The sequence below is a fragment of the Triturus cristatus genome, chromosome 5_1 (assembly GCF_964204655.1).
Source record: "Triturus cristatus chromosome 5_1, aTriCri1.1, whole genome shotgun sequence".
NCBI lineage: Eukaryota > Metazoa > Chordata > Amphibia > Caudata > Salamandridae > Triturus > Triturus cristatus.
In genome coordinates this window covers 329,791,661-329,816,291 of record NC_140587.1, presented here as the reverse complement: position 1 = coordinate 329,816,291, position 24,631 = coordinate 329,791,661, and the positions used below count along the sequence as shown (strand labels likewise).

General features: G+C 44.8%; 1 protein-coding gene across 1 annotated transcript in view; it reads right to left on the bottom strand.

The window, feature by feature from the left end:
• EIF3H (eukaryotic translation initiation factor 3 subunit H) overlaps nucleotides 1-24,631 on the bottom strand; it is a 359,943-nt gene that overhangs the window by 84,697 nt on the left and 250,615 nt on the right. The window lies entirely within an intron of this gene.

Sequence of the window (24,631 nt, the reverse complement as noted above, 5' to 3'; positions counted from 1 at the left end):
AAAAATGTAACATTTTCTACCACAGTTTTTTGCATTTTTCTAACAGATAGTTAATTTTTCCTACTTTTTGTGGATTCAACCTACTTGCCGTTTATGTAGAAACAGATGTGAATCCATGGGTGATCCTGGAAAGCAAAACACTTTTGCTAAGTAGCCAAAATTCTGCATTCAGTAAGGGGTAATTTGTCTTGATCCCTCAAAGTTTTCCCAAAAGAAACTTTAAAAAATCATGAAAATAAGTAGGAAAAGACAGCCATTTGTGACACAGTTTTTATCTGTAATTTTTCTGTAACGAAAGCTAGTTTACAAAAGCAAAATGTGGTTATGCCCTATAGACTCTTCTGCTCATTGGAATATATAGGATTTGTAGGTTCTTAAAAAACACTCCATACCCACAGTGGACAACTGAGCTGCACTTTATATTGTTTTTCATGATGTACCAACTATACAGCAAATCATATGGCAAAATATAATGAATGAAATATAGGTATGAATGAAACTTATGGATTTCTCAAGTGTACTGATTTTAGAAACAATGGGCATTTGTACCTCTGAATTTGGTGTTACCCAAACTATCATGTGATTCAAAGGGCATTTTGAAAAAGATCTTCTTTCTTGCATATAAATAGAAGCCACTAATGCACATAAATTTGAAATAACAAACGTTCTACTACTCTGTGTTCCCACACGTCCTGATGAAAACAGTACCTCACTTGAGTGGTGGATCCTAGTGTCTGCAAAATAAAATGTTCTAGAACGGAACCTGGAGACAACCTGAAGCAAAATCACATCTTTTTTTTTTTGTAAGCACTCCATAATGTTAACCGTAGCTCACCTGCCAGCAAGGGAAATCTACCAAACCCAGACATTTCTGACAACTAGACATCCAGAAGACCAGGGCACTGTGATTTGTGTAGCTATCACAAGGCCTTTTTTTTTTTTTAACCCAGAAGCACTTGAAAACCTCACAACGTTGGATAAAACACACATTTTCCTTGCAGTTCTGTGAGGAAAAGTTCAGGAGTTTGAGGGCATCCATAAATGCCCTACCTAATATCGTTTTCTCGTCTCTGGATTAAATTTGTACTACAGTTTTGTGGGTGAGCCTTTCGTCCATGAAAGGAAAGGGTACAAAACTCAACATGGACAGATCAAATTTTTCCATTCAAAACTGACCCCTTGTTTTTTGCTATGGATTTTAGGCCGGGGCTTTACTGCCACCCAAGAAAACCTACCACATCCAGACATTTCTGACCACTAGACACCTGGGGGAGACCAGAGTGGTGCGACTTGCAGGGTCTCAGAACTATTTCTTACCCATACCCATGAGCCCTTGCAAACCTCATTTTTCAGTGAAGGAAAAGTTCCAGAATCATCAGGGATCCACAAAATTATTATGCTGCTTATTTTGCAGTAATTGATATTACTTAGGACCTAAAAAACCTGAATCACAACCAGCCTTTAAGATTTCGAATAGTTGGCCCTGTGGATTTCGAGCGATCTTTTTATAACATTCAGTATTGTCCAATTGTCTCATGACTTCCTGCGTATAATTGGTGGTACCCCAGACTACCAGAGATCCACCCTTGTCTGCTTGATTACCAAAATTGTCATTTTTTTAAGGAGAAGATGGCTTCTTTTTGTTCTTTTGAATTATTATATTTTACACACTTTTTTCTTTTCTCCATATTAGAAATAGCAGACAAAACCAGTTTTTCAAAAGTCAAAACTTCTTTTGGTATTTTATTTTAAGGAGGACAAAAAGATTTTTTACGAAGTCCTGTTACTTCTAAATAGTTTAAGTTCGTATATTATGAAAGGAATATGCTACTTACCAGTATGCATCTGTTCTTGGCATGTAGAGCTGCAGAGTTGTACACTTTGCATAGATCGCCATATGGTGTTGGGCCCGGATGTTTGCAGTTTGTTTTTGTTCTTTGGACAGTCTTTGGAAGTCACGAGTTCGGTGACTCCTCCTTCGGTCCGTACTGCGCATGGGCTTCGGCTCCATCCTCAGATTGTTTTTCGCCAACAGGGAAATGATGGAGCGTAGTAATAACAGTGAGAAACCCATGTGTGTTGTATCTAAATAAGATAGACTGGAACGGATACAGGTAGCCGGGTGGGCGTGTAAAACTCTGCAGCTCTACATGCCAAGAACAGATGCATACTGGGAAGTAGCATATTCCGTTCGAGGCATATGAGCTGCAGATTGTACACTTTGCATAGATTATATAGCAGTATCCAACCTTAGCGGCGACCACCGGTATCCGTTGCAGCGGTTTGAAATAGTGTCTTTAGTACAGCCTGGCCCACACTAGCTTGTTGCTTGGAGTGCACGTCTACACAGTAATGTTTTGTGAAGGTGTGCGGTGTTGACCATGTGGCTGCTTTGCAGATGTCATCTAAGGGTATGTTCCCTAGAAAAGCCATAGAAGCCCCTAACTTTCTAGTAGAGTGGGCTTTAGGTGGAACAGATAATGTTCTTTTTGCCTTCTGATAGCAAATTTGTATGCACTTTACAATCCACCTAGCTATCCCTGATTTAGAGATGGGGTTTCCTTTATGCGGTGGAGAGAAGGAAACAAACAATTGTTTAGTTTTCCTGAAAGGTTGTGTTCTCTGTATGTAGTACAGTAAAGCCCTCTTAACATCAAGTGTATGTAGAGCCCTTTCCGCAACTGATTGAGGTTGCGAGAAAAAAACAGGTAATTCCACCGATTGATTGAGATGGAAGGGGGAAATGACCTTGGGCAGAAACTTTGGATTTGTACGAAGTATCACTTTGCTGTGATGTATTTGTAAGAAGGGTTCCTGTATAGTGAACGCTTGTATTTCACTAACCCTTCTAAGGGAAGTGATAGCCACTAGAAAAGCGGTTTTCCAGGTGAGGAACTGTAGCTCGCATTAATGCAGTGGTTCGAAGGGCGGACCCATTAGCCGTGTAAGAACTACATTTAGATTCCATACAGGAGAAGGCGGTGCCCTGGGTGGAATTATGCGTTTAAGGCCTTCCATAAAGGCTTTAATAGCAGGCACCCTGAACAGTGATAAATGCTGTCTGTTTTGCAGGTAAGCAGCAATCGCTGCTAGGTGTAAGCGTATGGAAGAGTATGCCAGGTTACACCTTTGAAGATGGAGCAGATAGCATATAATGTGTTGTATGGATGCATTTAAAGGGTTGATTGTATTGTTACGGCAGTAAACAACAAATCTCTTCCACTTAGCGGCATAGCATGCTCGAGTGGTAGGACGTCTGGCTTCCTTGATAATATTCATGCAGTCAGGGGGAAGGTTAAGGTACCCAAATTCTAAGATTTCAGGAGCCAGATCGCAAGGTTGAGCTGCGCTGGGTCCGGGTGTCTGATTTCTTCATGGTTCTGAGTTAGGAGGCATGGGGACAGGTGCAGTTTTTGATGTGGTACCACTGATAGTTGTAATAGTGTGGTGTACCACGGCTGCCTGGCCCATGTTGGGGCTACCAGAATGAGCGTGAGGGAGTGCTGTTGCAGTTTCCTGACCACTAATGGAATTAGTGGGAGAGGTGGAAAGGCGTATGCAAATCTGCCTGACCAGTTCATCCATATCGCATTGCCTTTGGACAATGGGTGTGGGTATTTGGCGGCGAATCTTGGGCATTTTTTGTTTTCGTGGGTGGCGAAGAGGTCTATCTGAGGATGCCCCCACTTGTGGAAGAATGGGCGAAGAACTTGTGGATGCAGTTCCCATTCGTGTAGTTGTTGCGTTTGTCTGCTGAGCAGATCTGCCATGGTATTTTGTATGCCTGGGACGTGCTGTGCCAGGAGAAAGATGTTTTGTGGAATTGCCCATCTCCATATGCTCTGGGCTAAGCGGGAGAGCTGGGGAGAGTGTGTCCCCCCCTGTTTTTGAATATAATACATTGCAGTCATATTGTCTGTGCGAATGAGGACTGCTTTGGCTGAAATCTGTTTTTGAAAGGATTTTGGGCTAAAAAGATCGCCAAGAGCTCCAGATGGTTGATGTGGAGCGACTTTTGCTGTGGCGTCCATAGACCTTGCATTGTGAAGTGTAGGAGGTGCGCTCCCCAGCCGGAGAGCGATGCGTCCACTGTTAGAATCACCTGAGGAACCGGGTCCAGGAACGGCTGCCCTTTGGAAAGGTTTGTGGTGTTCCACCACTGCAGAGAGTGATGGGTGCGGCCGTCCACCAACACCAGATCCGTCAGCTGTCCTTGGGCCTGGTTCCACTGTTGTGCTAGGCACTCTTGGAGTGGACGCATGTGGAGTCTTGCTTGGGGGACTATGAAAATGCAAGATGCCATCATCCCTATTAGCTTCATAAACACTCTCGCTGGGAGAGAGTGCTGAGCAATGAACGTTTGGCGCAAGGCTTGTATGCTTGCGATCCTGGCTGAGTTGGGATAGGCTATACCTTTGGAGGTGTCTATAGTGGCCCCGAGATATTGCTTTGTGTGAGATGGTACGAGGTGGGACTTTTGGTAGTTCACCGTGAAGCCTAGCTGGTGGAGCAGTTGGATGGTGCTGTTTGTATGTTGCACACATTGGTCGTAGGACGCGGCTTTTATCAGCCAGTCGTCTAAGTAAGGGAAGACGTGAATATGTTGACGTCTGAGGTGTGCTGCTACTACCGCTAGGCATTTGGTAAACACCTGTGGTGCGGTGGTGACCCCGAAGGGGAGAACCGTGAATTGGTAATGCTGACCGTCCGCCACAAACCTGAGGTACTTCCTGTGAGAAGGGTGTATTGGAATATGAAAGTATGCGTCTTTCAGATCCAAGGTAGTGAGAAAGTCTCCCTGACAGAGGAGCGGGAGTACTTGTTGTAGGGTGACCATGTGGAAATGGTCTGAATGTATGTATGCATTTAGAGGCCGGAGGTCCAGAATGGGCCTCAGGGTCCCGTCTTTTTTCGGTATTAGAAAATACAGAGAGTAAACCCCTAGATTTTGCTGATTGACGGGGACCTGCTCTATAGCGTGTTTTTGGAGGAGGGAGAGCACCTCCTGTTTGAGCAGTGTGGAACGTTCCTGAGACATTGGACGGTGCCTTGGTGGGATATTGGGTGGGGTAGATGTTAGCTCGAGACAATACCCTGACCGAATAATTTGGGTGACCCATTTGTCCGATGTTATGGACTCCCAGGCGTGGATAAAGTGTCGCAGTCTGCCCCCGACCGGAGTGGGATGGTCTGGGGGGAGCGGAGGGAAGTCATTGTGCGGGCGGGGTGGCAGAACGGGTGGTGTTAGTTTTGCCCCTGCCCTTATTGTTGTTGCCCCTGTATCCACCCCTTTGGTAGCCCTTTGAAAAGGTATTTTGAGGAGGGGACTTGTAGGAGGTAGAGGCACTATCGGTGGAGTAGCCTCTGCCTGTGCTACGAAAGGACGAACGCCGAAAGGAGCGTTTAGGGGGTCTGTGATTGTAATGCCCCTATAGACTTTGCAGTGTCCGTGTCCTTTTTCATTTTTTCTAATGCTTCGTCTACCTTTGGCCCAAAGAGATTTTGTTGGTCAAAGGGGTGATTTAGTATGGATGCCTGGACTTCTGGCTTGAACCCTGAGATCCTGAGCCAGGCATGACGACGAAGCAGGACACTAGTATTTATGGCTCTAGAAGCAGTGTCCGCTGCATCGAGGGCACATTTAATGGAGGTGTTCGTAATGAGCTTTCCCTCCTGTATTAGGTCATGAGCTTTACGTTTGTGTTTTTCCGGGAGGTGCTGCATAAGAGCCTCAAGCTCATCGTAGTGTGCTCTGTCATAACGCGCAAGCAGCGCTTGTGTACTCGCAATGCACCAGATGTTCGCGGCTTGCGAGGCAGTGCGTTTACCAGACGCATCTAGGAGTTTTGATTCCTTATCTGGCGGTGGGGCCTCACCTGAGGACTGGGAGTTAGACCGCTTTCTAGCTGTGGACACAACTAGGGAATCTAAGAGAGCAGGGCCCTTAATGTATGTAGGGTCTGTGGGTGCTGCTTTGTACTTTTTTTCTATTCTGGGGTTTAAGACCCTGGCCCTGACAGGGTCTTTGAACACCTCTGCAGCATGTTTGGTAACACCCTTAAGCATGGGAAAGATGGCTGTAGATTTATCGTGAATATCAAACGTATCCAGTAAGAAATCTTCCTCAACTGGTTCGCTATGTAGTTCCACCCCGTGGTAGTGTGCTGCTCTCTGCACTAAGTGGTGAAACCCTAGTGAGTCCTCTGGGGGAGATGGCCTGGATGGGTAGAGGTCATCCTGAGGCACATCTGGTATGTCAGGGTTTTGGTAATCCTCCCATGGGTCTGGGGTCCCTGGTGGTGTGGGGTCCATAGGGGCGTCCGCCGGGTCATAATCTGGATCCCCGTAATCCGGATCTGGGGTCGGGGAATGATGAGGCAAGGGTGGCAGAGACCTGGGAGGAAGAGGAGGTGGAAGAGGTGGAGGAGGAGGAGGAGGTGTGGGAGGTGGTGGGGAGGGCACTCTGAGAGGAGATGTGGCAGAGTCCTTCCGCTTGGGTGGTGGAGGAGGAGCTGGTGTGTCAAGACGTCTTTTCTTGGCAGTCAAAGTCAATAGCCCAGTCTTTGGATCCTTTGATAAGGTTTTTTGATAAGGATCATGTGTAAAAAGGTCCGGTGGCGCCGATGTTTTCGGAGCCGAGGACTTGGGTGGTTTCTCTGTGCCATGTCTTTTTGGAACCTCCGTTTTTTTCGGCGTCGAGGTAGGCTTCGGCGCCGGAGCGTCGGTGCCGAGGGATTTGTGCTTGTGTTTCGTCGGCACCGAAAGTCCAGGCTTCGGCACCGGTGGCTTCGGAGTCGAGCTGGGCGTCACTTTCTTCGGTGCCGAACGGTGTTTATCGGCACCAGGCGTCGGCTGGCTCGAGCCCGAGCTGCCGTGAGACTTGTGAGGCTTCGACACCGGGCCCGAAGGTGGGGTGATAGAAGCTGCGTGTTTGGTTTTCCCCAGGCCCGAAGGCGAAGGTGTAACCTGAGTCTCTTTGGATTTGGGCGCGGGGGTGGGAGGGGGTAGAGTACTCACGACCTTCTGCGCCGGTGTGATGTCCTCCAGGTCGGAGTCGTCGGCCACGGAAGCGCGGACGATGTCTTCCTCCTGCTCGGTGTGGTGTTGCCCCGAAGCTTCGGTGTCGTCCCCGAAGATGTCCGGTGGAGCCGCGGTCGACGAATGCGCCATGGTGCGTCGAGCTCTTCGATCCCGGATGGTATTTTTTGACCGAAAAGACTTACAGGCGGGGCAGTCTCTAGCCTCGTGTTCTGGAGAGAGGCAAAGGTTACACACCTGATGGAGGTCGGTGTGGGGAAATTTAGACCCACATTTTGGGCACTTTTTGAACGGAGTCCTTTCCATCGGCCGGGACCGGAGTCGAGGAGGGCCCGAAGGCCGGTGCCGATCTGTGGAATCGAGAAAAGTGCCTCTTCGAGAGATGAAGATAGATGAAGAAACGCGAACGAGGATTTTCCGTCGAGGCTGGAACCGTAGAAGTTCGAAGCCGGAGCACGAAGTATCACATCCGAGCCCGATGGCGGAAAAAAACAATCTGAGGATGGAGCCGAAGCCCTTGCGCAGTACGGACCGAAGGAGGAGTCACCGAACTCGTGACTTCCAAAGACTGTCCAAAGAACAAAAACAAACTGCAACCATCCGGTCCCAACACCAGATGGCGATCTATGCAAAGTGTACAATCTGCAGCTCATATGCCTCAAACAGAAAGTTTTTAAACTGATTTTTCGGCAGAATTCAATTGCCTCAGTTTATTTTTGGGCTATTTTCTTTTATTCTTTTTTCTTTTGATTATTTTCAGATATCTTACCAATAGATATATCTCCATTGAATATTGGAATCAATGATACAAGATGAGAGGTAAATAGACAGATATTGGTGGTGGTTTCTGGATGTTTTGAGGTGAATAAGTTTTGATGTACATAGTTTTGGTGTTCTCTTTATTATTACAGCTATTGTGGTCCTGAGGAAAACCCTCGTAAGGAGTGGGTTCGAAACGCGCCGACCTTGCGTGTTTTATACCAAACTTGTTTTAAAAAAGTGATTGCTTTTGTGCACTGTGAATTTGATATCGATTTAAAAAGCTGTCTATACAGTGTATTAGTGCACTTGAATGACTATTGTCTAAATCCTGTCTTTGTTTGGTTGTTACCCCAGGCTTTCTCAATTGATTGTATAGTTATATTTTGCTAGGCTGAGGTTATTGTGTATGGCTGATATGTAGTGTGGGTGCAAATGCTGTGAATCAGGTATGTTAGTATCAAGGAATGTGTAAGAGTGTGGTTAGCTTGGTAACACATGTGGTCTGATTGGATGAAAATGTTTTTATTACCATTTTTTCGATATGAAGTGTTGAAGTACATTAGAAATAATTTCTGTGAATTTCAAAAAACAAAAGAAAGTATAAATAAAGTTTAAATAATTCAATTATTGAAAAGGGTGTCATAGATTTCATTTCTGTGCACCATTGAATTAAATATTTGATTGAATATCAGTATTGGTAATTTGTTGTTTTGTTGTATTTGAGGCTCAGCCTTACTGATTGGAGCCAAGACCCATTCGTGTTCTTTGACCTTTAGAAAGTTGGTATTTTCTTGTCCTAACCACTTGATGCCTACAGTCTGATCCTGGGTCACATGACTAGGTACAGCTGGAAGTTGATCTTTGTGTATTTCTCCCAGACAGTGAGACAAAGGGAGAATAGGTACTGGCAGGAAAGGTCACTGACTTAATGATGAGGAAGAGCTGTCGCCTACCACACCTGCCCATCACAAAAGCTAAACCTGAGCACTCTCACAAAGGAGTTTGACACTAGACTATTGTGACGCCAGACAAGGTGGGGGCCACGACAAGGAGGAAGGAAATGCCTGATACCTCATTAGGGTGGAAACCTCTAGAAGCTTCCTCTACTTCAGAGTGGGCACCAGGTATACATATTAGACCCTTAGACCAAACTCTTCAGTACACATGGGGACCTGTGGACTCTGCCTCGAGGAAGGACTGTTGTGCTGCTGAAAGGCCTGCCACTCTGTTGTACTGCTGCTCTTGTTGCAGGGATTCTGCTCATGCACAGAACTATGCGCAGGAAACCAGGACCTCAGTGAATTGCGGTGTACGAAAATCTCACCTCAGTACCCAGAACCCCTATCCGACTAGCATCAATGTCTCATTTGTTCTCAGTATCATTCCGAAGCTACCAATGATTAGACAACCCGGAACATGCGACTTAGAGTACTCTCAGGAATGGAGGGAATCAGAAACACCTTTTCGTTATTATTCTCATATCAGTCCACAACAAGAGAAATCGGACACACAGTAAAGTTTAAAATGTTTATTTTTAACTACGTGCCCTAAGGAGAAGTACTTTGGCTAACATTAGCAGACAAATTATTAAAATCAAAATCATCAGCATTGTTACAATACCATTGAAAATGAAGGGAGAAATCATATTACAAATGATAGTGGAATAAAGCCACCCTCCCTTCGCTAGTAAGCGAGTTTTATGAAACTAATTGAAGGTCTCTAGGCTTGAATGGGGAACCCCATACCGTAAATATCAGCTTAGGTGAATCACATCACTGGATCAGTCCTGCTCTGTGTCTGGAAAAGGTTCTCTCCAAAGTGCCTGAATCATACATGCAAATGCAATTTAAGGCACCAGAGTTTCAGATATTTGCAGCTGTGTGCGTGTTATGTCTAGAGCGTGGGCCGATCAACATGAATTCAAAAGCATAGATTGTTATTTGACCTTGATGGCTTCTGCACAGTGTTCAGACTAAGGTCGCGGGGCACGTCTAGGGATGTGAACAACAGACCGTTCTCATGTGAAGAAAAAGCAAGCAAGGAGATTTTCTTGTAATAACAGCTACCTGCAGTGTCGCGTGCAAAAGCAGCAAAAGTGGCAAGATGGCGTTTTACATCTAAGGCGCTTGTGCTAACATAGCAATGTGTGTACATGGAACTCCGTCTCCACTACACTCTGAAGGACTGCTACCCTGCTGTACTGACCTGCTGCCCTCTTACCCGTTTGAGAAGGACTGGACCTGCATCTGTTGAACCCACAACCCCAGAGTGACCCCGAGGGATATTGGATGGCTTCCTGACTAGAAGCTCAGTGGCAGAAGGCTCAAACAAACTTGAACCTAGCACCTGGACTCTGCCATCTGCGAGTCCTACCCTAGTCCTGGACCCTTGCAAGTGGGCCTGGACCCTTGCAAGTGGGACTGAAGGTGCTCTGCCAGCTCGTTTGAGGTTTCTGCAGAACTGTCACATCTCCTGCTGCACTGCGCAACCCCAAGCAGAACATATGCTTTGCTTCTGCTATGTGGACTTTTCAGACGCAAGAACCTTGTATCGCCTCTCAGGAACTGTTCGCGAAGCTAACGCGCGCAGCAGAGAGCGCCGCTCTGTAGCAGGATTAAGTCTGGCTCTCCCACCAACCCCCTGAAGCCTGATCAATTCTTGAAAATCTTACCTGTGCTCCTTACACCCTTGAGCCAGGTGATCAACCTGTCTCTTTCTATGGCGGTTGTCCCAAGATCATGGAAGCAAGCCAGGGTGGTCCCTCTTTTAAAACAAGCATTGGCACGGCCAATAGGTTTCGCCTTTGGGACCTTATAAGTGTTTAGCTATGCAACAGTTAATGTTGCACCAAGGATATTGTGCTGCATAATTAAATACTTATAAGTTCCCAAAGGTGAGACCTATTGGCTATGCCAATGCTTGTTTCAGAAGGGTCAGCATCAACCATAGCATATCTGAACTAGGTTTTTACTTGCCATATATTTCTGGGTTACCGCTTCACTATCAGGAAGACCAACTCACATTGATAAGTCAATTTGCCTTCTATATATTTAGGAACCACATAATCCGTTTATTAACCCCTTCTGTGCCCATGACGAGCTGGACTCGTCATGGAGCACAGTCGGGCTGTGCCCATGACGAGTCCAGCTCGTCATGAGGCATTCCCTGGGGAATCCCTCTGGTGCGGGCACCTGAGGGATTCCCTTTTACTGAAAATAGCCTCGGGAGCTGGGGAAGAGCTTCCCCAGCTCCCGAGGCCCCCCCCCCCCCCCCACCCTGCTTTCAGTGTAATGACGATCGTCGCGCACACGTCATTACACTGAAACTGAAATGAGCCAAGAGGCTCATTTCAGTTTCACTTTGTACGTGCTCAGGGGGCTATCTCAGCCCCCTGAGCACGTAGAAAGACAGGAGAGGTATTGTTGGAAAGGGGAGAATCTCGTGGCGGGTCCTTAGGCCTCCCACACCAGTGAGGCACCGTTTTTATCGGGTGACCCGGGGGAACGCTGGGTGGTAGGAAATTTGTGTCAGCCCGGTGATGCCACAACTTTTCCACACAAAAATGTGTGAAAAAGGTGATTTTTTCAGCAAAATTTGAGGTTTGCAGGGCATTCTGGGTAAGGAAACGTTGGGGGATCCAAGCAAGCCATACCTTCCTGGAATTCCCCATGTGTCTAGTTTTCAGAAATGTGTGGGTTTGGTAGGTTACCCTAGGTGGCCGCCGAGCACCGGGCCAAAAACCCAGGTGACCCCCCTTGCAAAACCAGGTCGTTTTGAATTAGCCAATTTTCATGTCGCCTCAATATGTTTTGGGCCCTTGCCTGTCGCGGGTACTTGGGCCTCCCACACGAGTGAGGCACCGTTTTTAATCGGGAGACCCGGGGGAACGCTGGGTGGTAGGAAATTTATGTCAGCCCGGTGATGCTACAACTTTCCCACACAAAAATGTGTGAAAAATGTGTTTGTTTCAGCTAAATTTGAGGTTTGCAGGGCATTCTGGGTAAGGAAACGTTGGGGGATAAACGCAAGCCATACCTCCCTGGAATCCCCCGGGTGTCTAGTTTTCAGAAATGTGTGGGTTTGGTAGGTTTCCCTAGGTGCCGGTAGATCTAGGGTTCAAAAACTACAGCTAGGCACTTTGCCAAAAAAGGTTCATTTTTCGCTGCGAAATTGAGGTGTGTCCACGATGCGTTTTGCGCAGTTTCCTGTCACGGGCACTAGGCCGACCCACACAAGTGAGGTACCATTTTTATCAGAAGACTTTGGGGAACACGGGGTGGGTGGAAATTTGTGGATCGACGCAGATTCCAGAACTTTCCAGCACAGAAATGTGGGGAAAATGTGGTTTTTTTTGAAATTTTTTAGGTTTGCAAGGGATTCTGGGTAGCAGAACCTGGTGGGAGGCAGTCAATTCACCCAATCCTGGATTCCCCTGGGTGTCTAGTTTTCAAAAATGTATAGGTTTGCTAGGTTTCCCTAGGTGCCGGCAGAGCTATGGTTCAAAAACTACAGCTAGGCACTTTGCCAAAAAAGGGTAATTTTTCACAGCAAAATTTAAGTGTGTTCACGTTACGTTTTGCGCCGTTTCCTGTCGCGGGCACTAGGCCGACCCACACAAGTGAGGTACCACTTTTCTTGGAAGACTTTGGGGAACGCGGGGTGGGTGGAAACTTGTGGATCCACGCAGATTCCAGAACTTTCCACCAGAGAAATGTGGGGAAAATTCGTTTTTTGGGCAATTTTTTAGGTTTGCAAGGGATTCTGGGTAACAGAACCTGGTGGGAGGCAGTCAGGTCACCCCAACCTGGATTCCCCTGGGTCTCTAGTTTTCAGAAATGTGTGGGTTTGGTAGGTTCCCCTAGGTGGCCGCCGAGCACCGGGCCAAAAACCAGGTGACTCCCCTTTCAAAACCAGGTCGTTTTGAGGTAGGCAATTTTCATGTCGCCTCACTACGTTGTGGGCCCTTGCCTGTCGCGAGTACTTGGGCCTCCCACACGAGTGAGGCACCGTTTTTAATCGGGAGACCCGGGGAAACGCTGGGTGGTAGGAAATTTGTGTCAGCCCGGTGATGCCACAACTTTCCCACACAAAAATGTGTGAAAAATGTGTTTGTTTCAGCTAAATTTGAGGTTTGCAGGGCATTCTGGGTAAGGAAACGTTGGGGGATCCTCGCAAGCCATTCCTCCCTGGAATCCCCCGGGTGTCTAGTTTTCAAAAATGTATAGGTTTGCTAGGTTTCCCTAGGTGCCGGCAGAGCTATGGTTAAAAAACTACAGCTAGGCACTTTGCCAAAAAAGTGTCATTTTTCGCTACGAAATTGAGGTGTGTCCACCTTATGTTTTGCGCCGTTTCCTGTCGCGGGCACTAGGCTGACCCACACAAGTGAGGTACCATTTTTCTCTGAAGACTTTGGGGGACGCGGGGTGGGTGGAAATTTGTGGATCCACGCAGATTCCAGAAATTTCCACCAGAGAAATGTGGGGAAAAGGTGTTTTATTTGGCAATTTTTAAGGTTTGCAAGGGATTCTGGGTAACAGAACCTGGTGGGAGGCAGTTAAGTCACCCCATCCTGGATTCCCCTGGGTGTCTAGTTTTAAAAAATTTATAGGCTTGCTAGGTTTCCCTAGGTGCCGGCAGAGCTAGGGTTAAAAAACTACAGCTAGGCACTTTGCTAAAAAAGGGTAATTTTGCATTGTGAAAATGTGGGGTGTTCACGTTGGGTTTTGAGCCATTTCCTGTCGTGGCCACTATGCCTACCCCTACAAGTGAGGTACCATTTTTATCGGGAGACCTAGGGTAATTCAGATGTGTAAAGGAACTGTTATTACCTATTGACTTTCGATGCATTTCTGCCTTCCAAATGAAAGACATTGTGTAAAAAAGAAGTCATTCTAAAAAATGACTGATAATTCTCATGCTAGTATGAGTATCCCAATTTCAGAAATGTGCAAATATCTACTGTTTCTAAACTCTATATTTTGTTCCCATTTCAGAAATACATAGGTGTCTTTCATACCGATTTTTCCATGTACACTTTTTTACAGAATAATTACTATATACCAGGTACATAATAAAAAACCATTGCAAGTTGCTGCTCAGTTTTTGGCTCTGGTTTCGTCGGGTTCTTGGTGAACCTACAAGTCCTATATATCCCCACAACCAGTAATGTCCAGCGGATACAACGGTATATTGCTTTCAAAGAGCTGTCAAAATTAGAAGAAGTTACAGGTGTCTCAGAAAAGATAAAACTTTTGAACTCTTCAGTGCTTGAGCCCCTTTTAATAACATACACCTCTGTATTAATCCGTATGTGCCACCAACTATTCCTTTAAAAAATCAGGACACTATTGTATGCACTCTTTAAATAATCTATTACCAACCTGCATTCAATACACGAGCAATCTAGAAATCAACAGACACTATGCATAGCTCTATTGCACGTTGAGGTAGCAAGAAAAACGTGTCTCAAAAACTTTTGAACTCTCCAGTGCTTGAGCCCTGTTTATAACATACACCTCTGTATTAATCCGTTTGTGCCACCACCTTTTCTTACAAACCGGGACACTATTGAATGCACTCTTTTAATAATCTGTTATTAACCTGTATTCAATATAAGGGCAACCAAGTAATCAAGGTTGCTTAAGCATCAATGGCGTCGCGATGTCAACATATGACGCGTTTTCATATACCTTCAGTATTCCCATTTAATTAAACACAAGGTTACGACACCCCTCGCCGAGCCAGCCTCATCTCCAATGAAATCGCCTCTATCTTATGTACCTCGCCAGACAGGCTTTAGCGCGCCCTATGAACGGCGTCCTTTTCCGATCCTTCGTTTCCTATAGGACGGCTTACACACACCCCCAGGCTCTCCACCAATGAGTCTCTTTCTCTCTTCTACGCGACCTCCGCCATCTTGACTACAGGCTCGGTGCTCTACTGACACCGGGAACCCCGCACCTGTTTTTCTGCTCCCAGTCTAATTAATACAATTACACCGCGTATTTAAGACGGCGCCCGCTCCCTCCAGTCCTCGCACTCGGGAGGTTCGAGCGGACGCATAGGACACAGGCATATTCTTCTCCGTGTTACAGTAAGAGTGTGGATGATGCGAATGACTAAGAAGTATGCGTGTGTAGTAATGATTAACTTTCACTATACAAGCAAGTTACTTCCAATGTTCCCTTCAATTCTGTTGGGGATTCGCTCAAATGATAGACCTTCTCTCTGTCTGTGTGTCATTTTTCCCTGAAGTTTGGATTAAGAACTAGGCTATGTGCTTTTCTTTCAACAGAAGTAACATAACGGTGGATTTCCCCCGTCCCTCTTCCCCCCTTGGGACAAGTTGTCCAACCAATTAGGGTAAGTTTGGTAGCAGCATTTACTGCTCCCAGGCTGAAATTGCTCACAAAAGTGTACACAAATAGAGAGTGTCACAAAGTCACAAACACTTTATTCACTCTTAGAGTTCAATGCATGCATTGTATTCCTTTTCTCTTTTCGTTTACAGGTACGTTCTACTCAACAAGGTTTAAATGAATCCTGTTTTCTCACTTTTTCTCATAGGCTTCACCATTGGAAGCACCATAGGAAGTGAAGTGTGGCCTATGCTACACTCACACAGTGGTAGTATCTTACCAACACCTGGTAAGAACGGAGCCCTCATTCATACTTTGGTCCTGATGAAGGCCACGGACCCAACAGGGCCATTATGGCAGAAACAGGTTGACCACACATAGGACGGTTAGGGGACACTAAATACCCCATACACCGTCACACATAATTTTTAATATCATATAGTTGTCAATCACATTAAAAATCACTTTTGACCACTATAATGATTTTTAACCCCACTCACAGTCTCACGGGCCCCCACTTAAGCATTTAGAAAGTGCATCCTTGTCGTCAAGTGTATGCCAGCCCTCTATCAAACGAAGGTTTTAGAGGGCGAGGACTGGTCAATGATGAAGCATGACACCAGGTGGTGTGTGAGACCAGTCCGTAACTTTTTGTGAGATGCCCACACCTACGACGTTCCTGTAACTCGTTTGGGTTATCACACTAGGAGCGGCTTCTTGTGGTAAACAGTTATAGTGGAGGCTGCCAGCTCCTAGAACCCCTGTGCCTCTAGTTCCCTCCTCCACAGATCCAGTGGAGACTTTTTGTGTGTTAACTATTATAAAGAATTGTCACAGACTGTTGATGCTTGCATCATGAATTTAGCAGATATCGATATGTTGATGGGGAATGTAGCATTATGGGCTAGGATTCATAAAGAGAATCATGTCCAAGAGTTAGGTGGAGACTGGGATGCTATAATTGCCGCAGATAGAAACCAAGTGGGTGGTGCGAAGCCCGATGCTTTGATTTCAGAACTCCCTGGTAGGATTATTACATTAATGAAAACGATGATGCCTGCCTTGAGAGTTAACTGGGATAAACTAGCCACGTGTAAACAGAAGAAAGATGAGTGTTTCCGATTTCTTCACTCGTTTCGAGGATACATTCATTGATCACAGTGGTCAGGATATGACTACGGAGGGTGGGCAGCGATTATTTGTAGATAAGTTTGTATTTAATTTGCTTCCCGAGCTGTTGCATAAGCTGAAAGACTCCGAAAGTTCATGGGCTGTTTCTTCTTCAGCTCAGATATTGGCTACTGCTCAATATTATGAAAATAGAGATAAAGAAGAAAAAGATAAGCAAGAGAAAAAGACTAAAGAATTGAAAACTAAGGTTCTCTTGCAACAGGCTTATCCACCTCGTTATGCTCAGCCCCAGTTTCAACAGCCTCCGCAGTTTCAGAGGGTGTATCAAAAGCCTGAGCCATATATTCCGCGACCTTTGTTAGGTCCTAATCAATGTGCCTATTGTAGAGAGGAAGGTCATTTCAAGAATAGTTGTCTGGTTTTATTGCAGCGTAATGGCACACTATCTGCTCCACGAGGTCGTGCTGGCCTCCAGTCAGCAAACAGAGGTAGAGGTCGAGGTATGTTGACCCATGAACAGCGTTCCCTTCCTCCCTCTAATTCCGTGAACTACTTTGATCAGCAAAATGCTCGGTCTACACAGTATTACAATGAGGATTGTTATGTTGGAGACGGGAATTAAAGTCTTCATGTTAACTAGGACAGCCATGGACAAAGTAAGGGAGTTGTGGCGATTCCAGTAGATCAGAATGGACCTTATGTTAATGTCACAACAATGGGTATTTCAGAGCCATTTCTTTTAGATACTGGTGCGATGAGAAGTTCTATCATTCATTCAAAACTCCCTGGGGCACCTTTGTCTGGCTTAACGAATGTATCTGTAGGTTTTTCTGGCGCCCCAGTTCGTAATCCGGTTTCTTGCCCTTTGCCCATTTCAATTGGCCCTTATGATTTAGAAGTTCCGCTTCTCTTAACGAATGGTTGCGGCGAGAATCTATTGGGCTTGGATATATTGAAAAGAATATATGCCACAATATCTTGTTCTCCTTCTGGTGTATATCTCACTTTAGGACAGAAACTGACTTCTCCAATGTATTGGTCTAAAGATCAATTCCCACGTGAATTGCTCTCTCTTCCTACAACGCTTTGGGCTACGGGTCCAAATGATGTTGTCTTGAAATTCCACCTTATGTTGTTACTCTCAAGCCCAATGCTGAATTGCCACGCGTTCCTCAATATAGAATTTCCACTGAAGGTGAAAGAGTGCTTTTGGAAATCATTCATGATTTGATTCAGAAGGATGTGGTTGAGGAAACGAGAGGTAACATATGTAATAGCCCTATTCTTCCTGTTGTTAAACGCACGATCCTTCTCAACCTCCCGTTTATCGTTTTGTAATTGATCTTTGGGAGGTAAACAAAATTGTTGTACCACAGTTTCCTGTTGTCCCAGATATCACTGCGCTGTTGACGATGATACCTTATACAGCGGTTTGGTTTTCTGTTATCGATCTGAAAAATGCTTTCTTTAGTATTCCCATTGCCGAAGAGAGTAGGGATATTTTTGGCTTCTCTCTTGGAGGCCGAAGCTTCCGGTTCAAGCGCGCACCTCAAGGCTATTGTGAAAGTCCCTCTATTTATAGTCAAGCTCTGAAATGTCATCTTGATGCTTTTTCTTTGCCGTCTGGTGCTGCTCTCATTCAGTACATAGACGATTTGCTAATCGCTGCTGATTCAGAGGATATATGTAAGAATGTGACGGTTGCATTGTTGCAACACTTAACCGATCTTAATCACAAGGTTTCACCTTCTAAGCTACAATATGTTCGCCGAGAGGTTACCTACTTGGGTCATCTCTTATCAAAAGAGGGAAGACTATTAACCCCAGAACGTATCCAAGCTATTGCGCGAATGTCTGTGCCATCCACAAAAAGAGAGGTAAGTGCCTTTCTGGGCATTACTTCCTATTGTAGGCAGTGGATCCCTAACTTCTCTCTGTTGGCCAAACCTTTGTTGGCACTCACTTTGAAAGATACGCCTCAGCCCCTTCCATGGACTGACGACTGTCAGAGGAGCTTTACTGACTTACATGTTGCTCTGTATTCTGCTCCTGTACTAGGTACTCCTGATTACAGTAAGCCTTTTACACTCTACGTTCATGAAAGAGAAGGTTGTGCGTTGTCAGTTTTAACACAGCGATTTGGAGATAAACAGCGGCCATGTGCCTATTTTTCGGCTACGTTCGATCCAGTAGCTAAAGCATTGCCTAGTTGTCTCAAAGCGACAGCAGCAATTTCTATTCGACAGTCTGCTGGAGTGGTGCTACATAATACTCTCATTGTTATGGTGCCACATGCAGTGGATACTTTGCTAAACAGAACAAAAACACAGCATCTTACGAGTGCTCGTTTGACTGGATACGAGCTGACGCTTTTGGCTAGTCACGTGCACATCAAACGATGTAATACTTTAAATCCAGCTACTCTGTTGCCTCTTCCAGAAGAGAAAGGTGTTCAGGAACAACATGATTGTTTCTTTCGTACTGAGGAAGAAACAAAAGGTAGAATTGACTTAACAGATACGCCATTAGTGAATCCGGATGGAACGCTATGGGCAGATGGTTCTTGTTTTAAGCTTCCTAATGGAGAGACAACTTCAGCCTATGCTGTTACTAGCTTGCATACAGTCGTGGAAACAGCACGCATCAGACATAATTCAGCTCAGGCAGCTGAACTGATAGCCTTAACCAGAGCGTGTGTGTTATCCAAAGGAAAAAGAGTGAACGTGTACAGCGATAGTCAATACGCTTTTGGTGTGGCGTTCAATTTTGGACGTTTGTGGAAAGAAAGGGGATTCCTTACTTCCCACGGCACTAAGATACAACATGGTCAGTTGGTGACTGACCTTCTTGAGTCACTTGCTTTGCCTACCCAGATAGCAATTGTGAAGTGTAGCGCACATAAGAAGATTGTTGACTATGTTGGTCGCGAGAATGCATTTGCGGATGAAGTAGCGAAAAAGACAGCCAGAGATGCTACAAGTCGCATGTATGTTGCAGGCCCTGCAAATTGGGTCAGAGAAAGAGGAATGTATGAGGATACAGTAGAAAGTGTGAAATCAATTCAAGAAGAGGCTACAGGGAAAGAATTGAGTAGGTGGAAAGAAAGTACAGGAATGTTAGATGAGGTTGGGTGGAATTGTCCGAGCACCAACGTTGGCTGTTACCAGGCGCTTATGTACTACCTATAGTTACTATGGCGCATGGTCCAGCCCACCTAAGTGAGAAAGGAATATGCAAGTTTCTGGCTCCAGTATGGCAAAATGAAGGAATACCGAAGTGTGCAGACAATATAGTGAAACATTGCATTATTTGCTTAATGTACAATCCGGGAAAGGGAACCCCAACTCCAGCAGGTCATTTTGCTCCTCCGACCTATCCATTTGAGGTGTTGCAAATCGATTACATTCACATGGAACGATGCAACAATCTCAAATATGTTCTAGTGGTGGTATGTGCCTTTTCCTGATGGATAGAGGCTTACCCCCTGAAAGACAATACTGCTTTATCTACAGCCAAAGTACTTCTAAAAGAGTTTTTCCCTAGACTTGGTTTGCCGCGCATTGTCTGGAGTGACAATGGGAGCGAAGTTGTGGGCCAAGTCATGCAAAAGGTTTGTGCAGGTCTTGGTATAAGACAAAAATTCCATGCGGCAAACCCTCCACAATCAGCGGGTCTAGTGGAGTGCTATAATGGCACCGTAAAACTCAAACTTGCTAAAGTACAGGCCAGTACAGGCCTTAGTTGGCCCGATGCACTACCTTTGGCTCTTCTATCCACCAGAACGGCTGTACATTCTCGTTTGGGACTTAGCCCTTATGAGATAATTTTCGGACACCCAGCTAATATATGGGGAGTCCCTCGCCCTAAGAAGTATTCAGACTCACCATACCCAATGTTGATTGATTACTTGCACGACCTTACAACTAAATTGCGTATTCTTCATCAACAGGTTCAGAGCGCTCTGCCAGAGGCCTCCACAGACTCAGGTCATTCCATCCGACCTGGTGACTGGGTTTGTGTGAAGAATTTCCAAAGGACGAAGAACTTGGAGCCTCGCTGGAGAGAACCCCGTCAGGTTCTCCTAGCTACTCGTACAGCAGTGAAGGTTGAAGGAAAGAAGAACTGGATCCACGGCGTGCATTGCAAGAAGGTTCCTTTGCCTCTGCCCTTTGATCAGTGGGTCCGTAAGGATATAAGTGACTGAGAGTGAGAAGGTTCTCCGATTCATACCTTTTAGTGATGCACACTTGAATGGAACACTGTCGGAAAAAGAAAGACGACATTCTCCAAGAAGCTGTACCATCACATTTTCGTCTCAACACCACAAACCCACGAACACTGTTTCAGGATCAGACTGTACCTGATAAAACCCACTACGATTTGAGACCCAGACTGAAGAAGAAAAACTGAAAATCTATCTTCTATGTAGTTTCTATCCCGGTTGCAGGGTCACGGTAGGAGTCTTGGTTGTGACCTGAGTAGTGGCAATAGGCCTGCAGGACTTGCAGTGTCATAGGACGGCAGACAATCGTAATCAAGTGATTAAGGAAGATTGCCGTGAGCATCCATTTAGAAGATGGAAACTACATTAGGCGAGAGAGAAAGAACAAAATGAAAAACAATCATAGTAAAATAATATACAGTCGCTGTAGTATAACTATGTGTTTTCATATTAATATGTATTCTATTGGCGTGTATAGGTTGGATTGTTTATGCTATGCAGCAAAAAGTTGTCCCTTCTTCTATCTCTGTGCCTTCTTATTCTACTATCTCTCCACATCTGTTTCATACACTTCCTCAACATGAACTCGTAAGAAGAATCGAATACTACAATAATTAGTTTATTCAATTATTACTCCAACACCAATTAGTAATTAATACAACTGATTGTTGGGTGTGTGGATTAATGCCTCATACCACAGAAAAAGGGATGCCATATTTAGCCCTTCCATTCTCTTATGAAGGTTCTGCTTGGGCTTATTTTGTAATTTTCTCTAACGCCTATCAAAGCCGATTTAAATGACCTGTCAGTTCTTATATTGGTGGACCAGATTTCAGTCATAGTTCATTGATAAAGGGAATGGTAGCTATGGCTAAAATCATGGAAAATAGCAAAATTGCTGTCGATGAAAGAAAAGCATACGCTAATTGGAATGTCACTCATTACATCACAAGTCTTAGTGATAAGGTTAAACAAGGAAAGTCTCCACTAATTTGGACTGTACCTCATCAAGGCAATTTCTGTTTGCATATAAATGGCCAAACTACTGACCCCGAACAGAGAAAAAGCTTTTGTTCCCATACTTATATCCACTCCTCTCAGAATTCGCCGCCATTAGTGCCATCTCAGGGCACGTATTTCATCTGTCACGATAGAGCCTTTACATGAATGCCGACTGGTTGTTCTGGAACTTGCTATATAGCTTTTCTTCTTCCCCCTACATACACTGCTTCTTCAAATTTTCATAAAAACAGATATGGCAGAGAAATTATTGATTACAAAGGCACAGCACGTCAAGAGGGAGGAGACTTCCTAAAGGGATTTCTTCCTTTTTGGGGTCCTATGGCGAACAGCAGGAATATGAGGCAACTGGTTCGTGTCGTAGAGACTACCATAGACATCACTGTAGGAGCTTTAAGTAATATTACAGCAGAACTACAAGCGGATCGTCTTATGACTTTACAGAATCGAGTTGCCCTAGATGTTATTCTTGCAGATCGTGGTGGAGTCTGTAAATTGATCAAATCGAGTTGCTGTATTTATATACCTGATGACGCTCCGACAGTATACCAGGCCATCTCTAAATTACATCTAATCTCCGAGTCGATTCATCAGGACGAAGGAGATTGGTCGTTATTGGGATGGTTTTGGGGACTACGGTGTAAATGGGGTTGGTAGGTGCTAACATTCCTCGGTATGGTTTTAGCCATCATTTTCTCTTGTTGCCTTTGTATGCACTGTGGTCCCGCCATCTGCGACCTTTGTGCTACTATGTGCATCCAAAAATCCAAGACACAAAGAACAGAGAATATTAGAATGATGTTACAGCAACAGCTTGATGACCTCATGGCCATCGACATCGACTCAGATTGACCTGAGTCTATGTATCTTGCCTGAGTTCTGGCAAAAGGAGGGTCTGAGGAAATTCGATTTTCGATCACGATCGCATTGAGCCGCCATTTTGTGCTCTGCCGCCATTTTGTGTTGCCCTCACTCAGGCAGCACGACGAACGAAGTCTTTTCTGCTTTTCCTGCAATATGGTGTCAAAATAGCCTTGTGCCTTTGTTTACGAAGCTGGTGTTAGAGACTGGCCGAGTACACTAATCCCTGTCTGGTTCTTCTAATCCCTGTCTTAACTATCTGTTGGTTCACACTATTCTCTCCTGACCTTATCTTATCTTCTGGCCTTCGCTGTCCTCCACTCGTATTCTCTCATTTCACAACTGTCCTCCAAAACACACAAACGTATCTCGCCACCTGCAAGCCAATTACAGACATGTTAATACCTTAAACTGTGGGAGGGATGGCAAACACCGATGGAGGAGAGGCTTCTTCGAGTTACTCGATATCTTTGTTTTTCAACCTTTTCTATTGGACATGTTCTGTCTTTAACCTTACCTTATTGGTCCTCTATGTATGTTTTAGGTGTGTCCTTCGTTAATGTATATGTCACCTATGTACTATAAAAGATTGTGCACCACGGAGTGAAGGGGCAGTCTCCTGAGAACATACCGTGTGTACTTCTAGGACAACTGTACTAGCTGCAGCTAATAAAATCTGATCTTTTATGCCGACAGAGTGTCCCCGTGTCTCTGTTAGCTGAAGCAGGAGAACCCAGGAGATTAAGGCGTACCCTGCGCCGCCAGGCCCAATTGGTTCTGGTTCTTCAGTGTGGCTATTCTTTTGGCCCCTTCCAGAAATATTTTCATCACTGGTGTAGTGAAGAAGCTTCTTACTATGTCAATTCAATTCAATATGCTTTATTTGATTAAACACAGAAAATCAAAAGCAGAAGCAATAAAAACCAGCATGTATCATCATACACATTTCATATTTCATAAAAACACGTGTTTATAGATTATTATATTCAATGATCTAATCAAGATGCGAGATTTAGGTTACCAGTTTTTCTGCATCCGATTATGTTCCTTAAAAATCGTGCTATAGACCTGGTAAAATCCTCATTCGGTAAAAATTGTAAAAACAATAATGCAGGTCGGCATGGTCTAAAACCCAATATCTTTAAAATTGGTAAAATCCATCTCTTTCTTTGTATTGAGTAAAATTTAGCAAAAAAAAAAATCACCAAATGAATTGTAGATTGGGCTGACACATCGTCACATGGACAGTTAGTTCGCATTTTTGTCCAATCGTCCACTGTGGAAAGGATGTTATTCGGTGGAAGATACCAAACCTAAAACAGGTTATGACAAATCTATCCTGAGAATCCTCCACGTATCTTAGATATGGTTGCACATTATATGTAGTGAGTGACAGTTGATTGGACAGGACTGTTGGACTCCCTATTTCTGCACAGAGTCTACAAACTCCAGAAGAGTCATATACTCTTTTTTTAAGATCTTTCCTAGTGACCCAGTGTGTGGAACTTGGCTTCTCATAATATTCTGGGTGTCCTAGATCCAGCATAAATTCTTTTATACATTTCAACCATGGGATTTTGGAAGCCCTTTCTAGTTTAATACAATCTCTTATAATATCCCTGTTGAGCTCGTTTTTCGTGTTCTTATTATGTCAATGGCAAATATGTTTGCTTACTGTCTAGAATGTCTGTGAGGTATGAGTACTATAGTGTCCGTGTCCTGAAAAAGGCCAGATCTCTGCCACCATCTTCACTCTCATTTGGCTGTATAGCATTTCTTTGTTGGCTATCAACTTGCTTCCCCGAGGAACTCCATTGCTTTTTCCTGAAGTCCCGGATGTTCATACTATGTCTTTAGGTGCCATGCCACTAGACTCTGTTTGGTTTTGGATGGAGAACCTTTCCCTTTTGCATGGAGAGCAGGCCTTGTGACGCTGGTAGTCTCTGCACATTGTTGCGCAGCATCTCTATAAGATCCAAGAAGCAGGTTTGTCTCACCTACTGTGGACCGATGAGTATTAAAATCCTCTGTGAATGTTTGAATTTGTTAAATACTATTGGCAACAGCAGGATATGAGGAAAAGCGTAAGAAACGTTTCCTGACCGGTCTATTAACAGTGCATTCCTTAGGAAGTGGAGATGCAGATCCCTGGATGTGAAGAATTAGCATTTTGCATTAACTGGTAGTATATTTCTGGTGTTCCCCACCTTCTGAAAACTTTTGTGATCATGGTCTGACT